The sequence below is a fragment of the Rhamphochromis longiceps genome, linkage group LG7 (assembly GCF_057381845.1).
Source record: "Rhamphochromis longiceps isolate RC_006_pf linkage group LG7, R_longiceps_female_GT1.1, whole genome shotgun sequence".
Taxonomy (NCBI): domain Eukaryota; kingdom Metazoa; phylum Chordata; class Actinopteri; order Cichliformes; family Cichlidae; genus Rhamphochromis; species Rhamphochromis longiceps.
This window is the reverse complement of record NC_140563.1, coordinates 41,375,983-41,389,535: the sequence shown is the minus strand read 5'-3', so window position 1 is coordinate 41,389,535 and position 13,553 is coordinate 41,375,983. Positions and strand designations below refer to the sequence as shown.

Below are 13,553 nucleotides of genomic sequence, written 5' to 3'. Positions count from 1 at the left end.
GGACATGTCTGCAACACCCCACCCAGGAGGTGCCCAGGGGGCATCGTGGTCAGATGCCTAAACCATCTCAAGTGGCCCTTCGATGTAAAGGAGAGGGGGTCTACTTTTTGCCCTTCGCAAATGACTCAACTCCTCATGCTATTTCTAATAGAAGAACCAGCCACCCTTTGGTCATGTTATTGACTTGTTGCCAATTTACCTTATTTTTATAGCACGAGTTCACAGAAACAGCCTTCTCAGAGTTCATCATACTGTAAGGTAAGGATCCTACAGAATTAGAGAAAAACCTCTGTGAGCAACCACTTGGGGGCAGTGTGGAGGAAGAACTCCCTTTCAACAGGATGCCGCTGCAGGCATCAGACTTTTGTAGGGGTAACCACAGAGCAACAATAAAGAAGACAACCATTCATAATATGTAATAATGGCATCTGTGTTACCTGTTGCAATCATAACTACACAATTTATCAATAAGGAAAGTTTTAAACCTAATCTAGAGAGTAGATTAGTAGAGAGGATGTCTGCGCCCTGAACCCAAACTGGGAGCTGGTTTCATAGTAAAGGGTCCTGATAGCTGAAGGCTCTGCTTCTCATTCTGCATTTAGAAACTTTAGGAACCACAAGTAAGTCTGTAGTCTGAGAGTGAAGAGCTCTGTTGGGATAATATATTACTAGGACGTGTTTAGGATTTCACTCAAGACTTTTGTTTATGAGAAGGTTTTCTAATTCAATTCTGAATTTAACAGGGAGCCAATAAAGATAATCTAACAAAGAAGAAATATTATCTCACACAAGTCTGTGTTAGTACTCTCACTGTGGCATTTTGGGTCAACTGAAGGCTTTTTAGAAAACTTTCAAAACAGCCTGATAATAACTTACAATAGTCCAGCAGAGGTAACAAATGTTTTCCAGCATCACAAACAGGATGGTTATAATCTTAGTGTTATTGCGCAGATGAAGGAAGCTACCTGAATATTTGTGTAATGGATGAGTTAAAGGACATATCTTGGTCAAAAATTCCCCACAGTGTTGCTGGAGGCAAGAATAAGTATCTTATAATACAAAATATTTTTGAGATTTCGGTCCAAAACTGAAATTAGAAGTACAAAATTTCACATCAAAGCTTTTATAGCTACAATTTTATTTGAATTGTGTCATTTGAAGCCACAGAAGGCACAATTGTATAAATAAAGTTTGGTGTCACTGACATAGAAATGAAAATGTATGCAGTGTTCTTTAATAATAATACTTAAGGGAAGAAAATACAACTGAAAAGCTGTCAGTCAAAGCATGGCAGACTTTTATGTGTGAGAAAGATACATAGTTTACATGAACAAACTAGAGTCTATCAGACAAAGCACACATTTCCTTGGTCTCTGCAGTAAAATAACGAATGCGATATCACATGCCTCACCGAGCAGCACAGAGGCGAGTCCAAGTCTGATGAAAGCAATATCTACTTATTTCTCCCAGTTTTCTGTTGACACACACAAAACAGCTCCTCCGTATTGAAACTGTGTTCACAGTGAGGTCAGTTTTGATACAGCTGTAATCAAATGCACTTAAGCCATAATCCTACCTCAGAATACGGTGAACATTCTATCTCTTCCTCTCGGCTCTTTCTCCCCAGTTCTGTCACAGCACAATGCCACCTTATTCAGTACTACATGAAAACAAAGCTTCATATAAGCATGTTCAAACTCATATGAAGCTTTAGAAAAAGGGTAAAGTTTTGTTAAAGGTATATTTTAGTGCAAAGTACACCATTCACAGGGTGCTGCTACACAGTAGCTTACTTGACTAGGCAGGTGACCCACATGCTGAAAGGCCACTGGGTTCAACTATTTTCTGCATGTCATTCCCCCTTGCTCTTTCTCTGCTTTCTTGGCTACTGTCCTGCCAATTACTCCAACAACATAATCTCATTCAGATATTATATTAAATATTTATTTAATATAATATTTTCCTATGCAAAAATCAACCCTATTAACTCTAGGAATGGTCCATAATCAAATACACAAGCAAACATTTATTGTCTCCAGGATATGGAATCCAAATCCAGTTTTCATGATCCTCTGGCATGATCATGATCCTTTGAGTTTGTTGTGAATTTTTTTGACATCTATTGAATCTGCATCTAATTCATCGTGGTACAAATATCCAAATCATCCCCAGATGATGAATTATATCCAGAAATCATATTTTTCTGTAATCTGCAACAGATTTTCCAAGTATGTAAGTAACTGCAAAAACAGTTAACATGGTAAACATTGCCATTGCCATTCTAAAGTGCTAGACGCTTCCTCGATGCTTTTTATTGCTCTTTCCTTGTAGCTTAACTTGACATCTGGTCATAATGTGGGCACAGGAATATAAAAACCATTTTTTCCCAAGTCAGTCTTGGATATGTAAATGGCCTATATTTGTATAGTGCTTTACTAGTCCTAAGGACCCCAAAGCGCTTTACATATCCAGTCATCCACCCATTCCCACACTGGTGATGGCAAGCTACATTGTAGCCACAGCCACCCTGGGGCGCACTGACAGAGGCGAGGCTGCTGGACACTGGTGCCACCGGGCCCTCTGACCACTACCAGTAGGCAACGAGTGAAGTGTCTTGCCCAAGGACGGGGCTCGAACGGGCAACCTTCCGATTACAAGGCAAACTCCCAACTCTTGAGCCACATATGGATCCTGTATAATTTTAATTATAAGACCAAAGAAGCTACTTTTCCTTAATATAATTACTCTCCATCAATATCTCTGCCACTACTCATCCATCTTCCTCGTTGTCTTCATCCTCCCTGCTGTTTCTCTCTTAGCATCTCATCCATAATGGATGTGCTCCAAAACCTTACATACATGGATTTTATTTATGTGTGCAGTGGTGTGTGCAAACACACATGCCTGTATAAATTCTGACCTAGTTCATGGAAGCAGCACTGATTGCTGTTGAAGAGAATTTCAATCCCTTCTCAGTGAAACAATCACATGACTATTCATGTTATTACACTTTAAGATGTTTTCCTTATGTTCGCTTTCTGTTTTTGACCTATAACTCACAAGATTACTTCTTTATGTTGATGTTTTTTCGGACTAAGTTGCTTTATGCAAGTGCAAATAGGTAGATCAATGCTTGCTTAATTTTATCTTCAGCTATATTTATGTACATTCTCTGTCTTCCTTGGTCACACACAAACGCACATTTGCATGAATTTCTAAACTGAATACCTACACCAAAGCCATGCATTCACTGTTTGTCTGCACACAGTGCCAGTGGCATCTGAGGCGCCCACTGGCTAGTGTTCCATTCAGTAAGATGAGTGACAATGACATTTCTGGGCCAAAAGGATAGCTGAGGGATAAAAGCAGACATGTGCAGGGAAGGGATGGAGTGAGAGAGCATGGAAACCCACTTGCCGAGTCATGCTCAGTGAGCTGTACACAATTTCTAGAGGGTCAAATGGTGAAGCAGTTGCTTTTCTGTGAGCTCACTCTACTCATGTTTTTCAGAACAGTAAAGACTTTTATTTGCTCCAAGTTTGCTCTTCAGTTTGTTGCAATTGAATAATTTTGTTGCAATAAAAGGCAGAATGCAATGATTTGCATTTTCCAGAAACCCACATTGTATTCACCATAGAATGCAGAAAACATATCATATCATAATGTTTAAACTGAGAAAATGCCCGAGGACATTTTGAATTGGATGGCAGTGAATTCATCTCAAAACAGTTAGGGAGAGGGTCATATTTACTGCTGTGTAGAGCCCCCTCTTCTTTTTAAAAACAGCCCATAAACATTTGGGAACTGAGGAAACTAGTTGATTAACTTTTAAGAGAGAGATGCTGCCCCATTGTTGTCTAATTGGCTTCTAGCTACTTGACAGTCCTGGGCCTTCTTTGTGTTTCTACAAACAAAAAACCTGTTTTGTTTTTTAAATAATTGCATTCTGCTTTTGGTTGCATTTTCCACAGCATTCTAACTTTTTTGGAATTGGGGTTGTAAATGAGCAGGGAAGATAATAATAATGGACAGAGATAAAAAATAAATAAATAAAAACATAATAACAATAACAATGAAAAATATAAGTAACTATAATTTGTGCAACCGTGCAATTAGTTTCAATTGTATTTTTGTGCATTTAACAACATTTTCTATTGTGATGTATGTATTTCTTCATTTAATTTTTGGACCTCCAGGTCGTAAGCAATAATTAAATAACTATGCTAAATCTTCTATTTTAATGGCAAACTCACATTTTGCAGCTAACTGTTGCCATAACTCTCCCTTAGGTGGCACCAGAGGCCTGGCATTTGGTGCTGTAAGCACAACAATGTATACTCAAGGGGCTTCCTCCCATGTATGGAGATTGAAGTGGTGTTGCAGCATGGCCTTCTGGGTAAATGTCATGTGGCACAGAGGGCATCTGAAAGGCTTAAAACCAGTGTGGATACCAATGTGAGTCAGATTATTCTTCTGAGAAAAGACTTTTCCACAGACCAAACAGAAATACTGTCTGTGTTCCTTCAGGTGGCCCACATAGCTCTCAAAGTGCTGAAAGACTTTGTCACACTTTCTGCATAGGTATGGCTTTTGGAACACTACTGTATCCGAGTTATCTGCAGCAAAATGAATCTTGGACAGAGGTGTTTTAGGGTGGCAAAAAAGACTAGAGTTCCCTAGCTTTCCACTTTGTTGCAGTTGATTTGCCTTTGGCATGTACTTCTTTTCCTCCTTTGGTGAATCTTTAACATCTTGTTCGTGTTGGTTTTTGGAACTATTTACCAGTTCTGTGTCAGCTGCAGAACTGATCATGGTGGCTGTGGAAGACATTAGGTCATGTAAAACTGCAGAAGGGTGTGGATTACCTGCAGTGTGAGGAGCATGAGATAATGGGTTGCTTGTGTAACATGGCAGAGCATCTCCTTCTTTGCCCAACTTCAGCATGTCAAGGCAACATTCTGCATCTTGAGATAAGTCGATTTTGGCTTCTCTGGGTTCTCTCAGTCCTATAGTATCCACCTTGGCTTCTTGGCCGGCTGTCAACCTGGGGTTTACCACGACTGTTCCAACTTCCTTGCTATTTGTTTTGTGGATGATAGCGTCGGGCAGGGCTGCATCCCTTTCCTTCGGATTATCAAAGCTGGAACCAAGCCACCTGCTGCTGAGCTGCTGGGTTTCCTTCTCCTCTGAGAGTCTAGTCAGATTCAAGAAAGGCGTGGTGGGACTGAGGTACTGTGAAATAGCCTGGACACACTTCTCCACCACCTGGCTCATCTGGAGTACACTGGCTGCAGTCAAGTAGCTCACAAGTTCTCTCTGAGGGACCTGCATACCAGCAATGGATGAAGCAACAATGAATATTAAAGAAACAGCACCAACCGTAAGAAAAAGAGGACTTATTATACTTCTTTGTGAGCTTCTGAGACCGTGAGTCATGCAGAGCTACTATAATAGAATGTAAGAATAAAAATATGGATTGAAAAATTTGTACAATAGGTTCCCCTTTAAAATAATATTCCTCTTGTTCACTTTAAATATGGATCTATTATAAAACTATATCTAGAACCTTTCATTATAGTACAGAAATGAATGATTATACAGTAAAACAAACACCTCAGCTCAAAAGACTTTTGATATATGGCCATATTCAGCTCTGTGATTACAGAAACACTAGATCTTGCACCTCTAGGAACCCTGTGTAGCAGGACAGGAGTAGTGTCTTGGCAACCTTCACGTTGGAAACAACAGCCACACTCAGCTCTGATCGGCCTTTGTGAAGCAGGAACTGATCACGCAGGAAGTCTGAGGATGCTGCAAGCACCACTCTGTGACCTTGGAACTGGAGAGGATGGACAGTAGAGTCCTGTGGCCTGCCCAAGATGAGCGTGATGTCACAAAAGCGATGTTCTTCTCTAAGATCATTCATTTTGCTGAGGATGGAGTCCCCGTGGTTGGGCAAACTAAACTGCAGAGTCTCAGAACAGCCTGGCATGATGGTCTATCTATAGTAAGAGCATAGTTCTGTTATCATATGGATGCAAGTGTGAGCTGCATAGATTACCCTAATTTTTCATGTTTATTAAAAGGCTCCAAAATGTGGATAACAACCATGTTTTCATTTTCATTTTTCAAATAGGTTTTGGGCCCTGTGTAGGAGTGAGTATACTGCATGTGTGACATTTAAACACTGTAAAGGTTTTGGCATTGTTGGAGATACCATAACATTAGCCCTAAATAACATGATTTACTGGCAAATTCAAACATGTCATAATCAGTCAAATCAATATCTAGCGATCCAGCCCCACCTTGTACTGCAGCCTCATGCCGTGGTAACGGTTCCTGGGTGAGGAATGGATGAGAACCCCAAATAACTTTGAGGAAACACTGGCCTCTCTATTCACCTGATCTCCTTACGGGTTCTGGCGTTCCTGAGGTTTAATTAACGCTCTGCAGATGTGGAAGGATTTATTTCGGTAAAGAAACAGGCATCCTGACTTGCAGTGGCTCTTTGCTGAGGAGGCTTGTGGCAGCAGTGTGTGTGTGGGTGCCTGCGTGCGTATCCACGTTATGCAAGAGGGCATGAAGTAATTAACCCCTTCAGTGCTTTTAGTTCAGCCTTTATATATATATATATATATGTATATATGTATGTGTGTGTGTGTGTGCGTGCATGTCTATATATATATATATATATATATATATATATATACACATATGTGTGTGTGTATATATATGAAGAATTTGTTGTTCTGCAATGATGCTCAAAGCAAAACACAAACACACTTGGTTCATGTCCTCCTTGACTTCTCAGTGTACATACCTATAAGTAAGAGCTTTACATGGTCGGGACCTTGAAATTAAACACATTTGGTTTACTTAAAAAAACAAAACAGTTTTAATGGGCTGTGTTGGTATTCACTGGTATTCACTGTCCCACCACTTGCAGCCTTGGAGCAAATTGAACAGGTGGACTCAAATTGTAATGTGCAGCAGACTTATCATGCTTTTTTTATTTTCTGTAATATTTTCTCAGTTTGGTCACCTCAAACGTAGAGCTCTGGCCTTGTGCACGGAAGACCCTCCCACCTTCTGCACGTCAAAGAACTATTCTTTGCCTTTGAAAAACATGAAGCAATGATTTAGAGTAAACTGCAACTGAAATACACACTATCAAGGGTTTATGTATTTCAATAATCAATCATAAAGAGAAATATGGTTGGTATAAACTGAATGCATTTTAATCAAGTATTATTCAATTTCATTCGATCAAATTCCATTAAATTTTACATTTTAAATTGTACTTATGTTACGAAATTACATGGAAAATTAACATGTAATTAATTTATGTAAAGTCAGATATTAAATTTTTTTTGTGTGTATTCAAACCTTCTTTTTGCCCGGGTTAGGCAATTAGAAGAAAATCTGTCTTAAAGGGAGGGTGGCCTTAAAGTAAAAGGTGCTAAAACACCTTGTTTCAAACAGTGTAAGATAAACTTTGAGCAGAGATTAACTTGATAATTAGCACAATAGAAACCCTTTAAGGCAGAAAACTTCACTAATATAAATGAAGAGCTTTTACAGTCATAGTACATAAACATGTTCTATCATCATCATCTGTTTGTATAATGCACAAGCTTGAAGACCCAATATGATGATTGTCTTGTTTGTCTTGTTTGTTTTGCAAGTTTATTTTAGCACAAAATGTATCTCTATATATCTTGAAAAATATAGATAAATTGTGTGGTCAGCTGTGAAATGCATTTGACTTTTTTTTAATAATGTGTGGACAGAGTTTTGCATTCCAGTGGTCATATGATGGAAATAGATTGAAGTTGCTGATCTATGCGAACCACCTCAAGGCGTGGATTTGGGGCTGCACACAAAATGTGTATTTATTGAGTTAACTCAAAGAAAAAGCATGTGAGGATCATCAGTGGCAGGGTCAGGTCTAAAGAGCTAATAAATCTGAATGGTTGCTACACTGCTCCAATTTGTGCCAGAGGATAATATTTTGGAACTTTTAAAGTGTTCCAAAGGAGATGAGAAAAAGAAAGGATTTAATCCAAAACAGAATCTTGGAGAGACATCTCTCTTTTTTTGGTAACAGAATGTCTTTGTAATATCAACCATTCATCACAGAACATTTTGTTCAATCAGGTAGAATTTGAATTTTACGTATACATATGTTTCCCTGTTGCAAATGGGCCAAAAAGTGAGACGCAACAAGGTTATTGCTTTCTGTTTGACCAAATCTTCCCAAAGTTCCTGTCACCTGTGGTTTTTAGGTCACCACTCATCCCGTGGTTATTTCAGTCAACTTTGTGGTGTAGAGAAATATTTCCTTGCACTTTTATTTATGTAACCATGTTGATTTAGACATAGACATGGACTTTATTTAAACTCACACTGGGGAAATGAACTTGTTGCAGCAGCACAAGTGACAGAAAAAAAAAAGGCGAATTAGACATGGATTAGAAAACAATGTGTCATTTAGCTAAAAAAATAATGTGACTATGTGAGCTTTTGTAGCTGAAGTCTCTCTCTTATATCACTGCCCCCAGTATACTGAATAAAATTTAGCAAAATTTGCAGTGCCAATAAATCTAATAAAGCAGTGGTTCTCAAACTGTGGTATGTGTACCACATGGGTTCCCTCTAATGGTACGTGGGAGGACTCCCCCCAAATTTTTAAGATTAAATAATATACCATGTTCTTTTTGAGGGATTTCTGAAAATTTTAAATGTACAGCTCTGCTATCACTTCCGACATAAATGAAGACAGGAAACTAAACAGCAGTGGCGTTTGTAGGGCTATGTGGTGGCAACACAGTCATTAACATACTGCTGCATGGGCTGAGCTGTAGTTACATCGTAAGGTTTTAAAAACTGAGCTTTAAAAAAAACAGTGGTAATGAAAACCGAGAGAGGCCGACAGTGATCACCGACTGTTTTTAGGGGCTTGTTCAGATTAAATAGAAGAAGATACAAAGCTTTAAAACATGTTAAAAACACAACAGCCTTAATAAACGAAGAGTAGTTTGGACTCAGAAGCAGGGTTCATAAGTCATCATTTAAAGACCGGATTAAAGACCGGTGAATGTTTTAATGCAGTGCAGTTGTTATTATTATCACTTGTCACATCCTGTTTATGACAGTTAAAATAAATAACATTAATTTAAGAAATAAATAAAACATAATAAAAAATAATTATTTTTAATTAATTAAAAATATACAGATACATATTTTCTATAGTTGTTTGATTTAACTGGATATTAGGCTCATCCAGCAAGGGCATTTATACATTTTCTGATTTTTTTTTTTTATTATTATTTTGACGCTTTGGTCCTCCATACATGGCCAGAGTGGCACTCATCATGGAGAATGCCGTTTATTTTACTGAACACCATCGATCTATAATGCTTAAATGAGTAAAAACATTTTAATGTCGTGGCTGGGAGGGATTTTTAGGCTCATGACCTTAAAAAAGGTCAAAGCTATAAAAATGTGTTCAAGGAAAAGTAGCCCACAGTATTTTCATATGAACTGAAGCGAAGTAGACCTGTAAAGGGGCCAAAAGTAAACACTGTTGCTGATGGCTGATATATCAACATCGTTTTTATTTTTTCTACGTCAAACGCGGAAGGAGCTAGGGCGAGGGCAGAGAGCCAGAAGCGAGCTTAAACAGAAAAAAAAGGGCATTCTGCTCCGCCCTCAAACCTCCATAATCTGTCGCTGTATCAGTGTGTCCGCACATAACAGGAGGTTTCTACGGTGGAGGTTTCAGTCCGTGCTCTATTTGACCTTAAAGCAAACATGTCGGGTTAAAAAAAAGAAAATACGGAGAGCTGACCTACAGTGTAGTTAGTGTGGAGAGTAAAACGAAGCAGTCGCAGGGAAATATGTAAAGACCAACAGGATGGCGTTTGAGGGAGAAAATAACGAAGCAGCGGGTACTTTTATTGACAGCTATGGTGAACATTCAGGAGCCGTCGTAGCTTAGCTGTAGCGCGAAGTTGACCCAGCACTGGACTACACGCCGACCCGCAGACCCGAGCGGACGGAAGGGAAGCTGAAGCAGCCGTAACCTAAAGGAAGGAGAGTAAGTGCGAGCGTGTGCGGGTGATGCTGAGAGGAGTCATTGTTGCTATGAATTTAATCGTGCTTATGGTTAGCGCAATAACTTAGCTAGTCGAGCCGGGCTTCATCAGTTGGTGTGTGGCAGTCAGACTTGCTAAACTTTGCTTTTTTACAGAAAGTTTTTGCTGAGCATGTGCCTGCCATACTTGTGTTTACGTGGTAAATATAGAAACGGCTGCACACAAGAAACTTACTAAGAAAATCCATTTAGTTAGATTTTCACTGCAGTCCACTCTCAGTTTATCAAACATGCCCGTGTAAAGAAAAAGACTCTAATGATCATTGATTTGGATCAGGATTTTATTACAGCCTATATGTACTGCTGTGCCCATCTGCCATCAGCAGTCCGTTATCAACCAGTAATTCGAGTTTTGAAAACCTGAAGAGGCAGCACTTTTACAGACCTTCAGGAAAAAGCTGACCTTCATGAAGACCCCCTCTGCAGAGCTTTGCATGTTTGTTGACGTGAATAAAGCGATGTCAACTCAGCGATGTCAACAGTTTACATTTATTTATAACTAGTTTAACCCTTTATTACCAGATTATATACCTATGTACATCATTAAAGTATGATGCTATAATACATTATATACTGGGACATGGCATTCTAATCTGGCATTCCATTCTATACCACGATATTCCACACCTTACTGTAATGTTCTGTTCAATATGACATTTCATTCTATGAAATTCCTTTCTATATTATGACAATCCAATCTTTACTATGACATTCCATTCTACACTACGACATTCTACACCTTACTATAACGTTCCTTCAATATGACATTGCTTCTATGCTATGACATTCCATTCTACACTACGACATTCTACACCTTAATATAACGTTCCTTCAATATGACATTGCTTCTATGCTATGACATTCCATTCGGTGTACAGTCAAATTGTCTATTAAGCTGAACTGTACAAACATATTCGATTGTGGAATTGTATAAAATGTTTGTATATGCCATATACGCATTGGCACTCACAATGTCTCATCAAGATTGGTTCACTCGTATAGGAGGAGATAGGGAGCATACAAACATGTATAGTATGATTTCTCTATTTTGTTAAACTTTGGGTGTTCAGGAACTAATTCACTGGGGAGCTGCATCCTAGAATTATTAGTTTTCTATACTCTTACTTGTTTTTCCTTCTTACCTCTGAGCTTTATCTTAGGAATTTGATTTTTTTCAGTTAGCACCCAATGAGGATTTAGCATATTTCAGTTTTGTCTTTATGGTCTACAAGCGTGTAGTTTTAGTTTCGTTTTTATTACTTTCTTTCTTAGTTTTATTTATTTATTTATTTTTTGCCATTATTAGGATATAGAGACTATTCATTAGGAGCATGTATTTTAGAACTTGAGAATAATGCAATTTTTAATGGCACTTGATTGATGATCATATAGAATAGTAATCCCAAGTCTCACCAGGACACAAATGCATGTCTCATCAAGTGTGTTGTGATGTTGTTACTTCCCATTTTTCTCATAATTCTTGTCTTTATTTCTGTTAGTCTTGCTCATTTAGTTTTGTATTTTAGTTTATTCTTAGTTAACTCCACTAACCTCCCTGTTACTGGAGTTATAGCTTAAATACATAAGCTGTAAAATGTATTTATTTATGTAAATAAATACATAGCTCAAGATACGTCTATCTTGAGTGCAAACTACACAACAGGAACACAGTCTCTAAACTGATTTAAGGCTTACATTAGTGTGTCGTACAGTTCCTCATTACAGACTGTCTTTGATAAGGCTAATTATTATAGAGGCCTGTAGACTGAACTCATTGTCATGTTGGAAACGGCTTAATTGTATTGCATGACATATTCCTGGCACCCCAGTACAGAACTCACTTTAAATTGGTGTGAATAGCATGTCTAACTAGTCTAAAGATTCAAACAATGGGGATTTGTCCAGCTGCTTACTGCCTTCTTCCAAAGTCTCCCCTGCCTCTTTTAAATCAGTACTTTAGTGAAAATGTCTGGCAGCTCCTTCCATATTGTAACAGATTTTATTTGCTGAAGGTTTTTAGACAGTAATCATATACTGCTTTTAGATCACCAAGGAGAGGCTCCTGGGAAACCTTTGAATGAAAACCACTAAGAACAGGTTGCTTTATTTAATGCTTGCAAGAGCTCGCAGCATTCAACACATATAAATGCAAGGTACAAAAAATAAATCAACCATTATCTTAATCTAAATTCGTGTCCTCCCTGAAAAGGCATTTGTAACAGCTTACTCTGATTTTTATCAGTAAACGGGAATACTTTAATAACTGGAAATATTTGTTGCTCCAATTGAAAAGGATACAGACCAGTTGAACAGGAGAATGATCTTCTTTATGTCGTTGGAAAATGAGCTCAAGTATGAATAAACTCCAGCGATAAGGTCGGTTGCACAGTATTAGACCGTTTTGGTAAGATGTAATAAAAGGGGATTCCCTCATCCCTTTAATCAACAGCGCTCTCAAGAACCTTTGACAAAAACCCCAACTTTGAGTCTTCATGGGGGTAGGGTTTATTACAAACCTTTTACATTACAAAGCTGCTAGATTTATGATTTGAATGGATTCTTTATAGTAGTGATGATTAATTTTGCAAGCCTGTACTCTTGAGAGCAGTCAGTTTCCAGTTCAAGCTTTATAATTTTTGAAATGTTTGAATCATCTGTCATCAGTAATACTAAAAAGAATTCTTATTCTGACTGTATGCCATTTGAAGGAAAGTGCTGGTGATAGAATAAGGTCCACATTTATCACAACAAGGATATACTGAAGTAGTATAAGTATGTTAGGTTTAGATCTGACATATATACAGTTTGCCACTGCTGTCTTATTTTAGTTGTAAAATAACCACTAATAGCCTTGGTAATGTTTCAGTTGTGTATGTAGGCAGAGCTGGCACAGTTTTCAAAGACAAATAAACTGTTTTATTTACTGGAAGGACAACATCAGTGACACAGGCATTTTATGGGGAAAGTACATTATTCTTGCATCAGTGTGTGCAAGTTTTATCCAGGTCATGTACAAAGAACCGCACTGTCAGCTGTTGCAGTGGAGAAAAATTAGTTGAGTGGTTTAAAATGGAACAGCACGATAAGAGCTTCATGTTGTTTCATATCACAACTTTCTTTAAATAATGTTTATGACCCTTTTAGGAACCATCACAACACAGAGAGACTTGTGGCTAGATTAGAGCAAGGTCCAAGGAAGTAGGGTTTAGTGTGCAATGCAAATGTGAAATTGCTCAATTAATTCTGACCCTGAACTTTATTATTTTCAGACAGCTTAACAGCCTTCTTCACTTGTGACTGAAAGTCTGTGCCAGAATGCTTCACAGTTAGCAACTTGCTGTGTGTTGTTGTTTTTAAATAATGTACTCGATGATTTGCTCGTCACCTCTTATCTGCC

At 38.2% G+C, this 13,553-nt stretch overlaps 1 protein-coding gene and 1 pseudogene across 1 annotated transcript in view; one reads left to right on the top strand and one right to left on the bottom strand.

The window, feature by feature from the left end:
* Positions 1-4,262: 4,262 nt before the first annotated feature.
* Positions 4,263-5,992, bottom strand: LOC146665886 (zinc finger and BTB domain-containing protein 26-like; annotated as a pseudogene).
* A 3,705-nt stretch (positions 5,993-9,697) lies between these two features.
* jak2a (Janus kinase 2a) overlaps positions 9,698-13,553 on the top strand; it is a 43,268-nt gene continuing 39,412 nt past the window's right edge. Inside the window, exon 1 of the mRNA XM_085413668.1 lies at positions 9,698-10,099. The gene's annotated coding sequence lies outside the window, so the exon portion shown is untranslated. The remainder of the gene's footprint in view (positions 10,100-13,553) is intronic.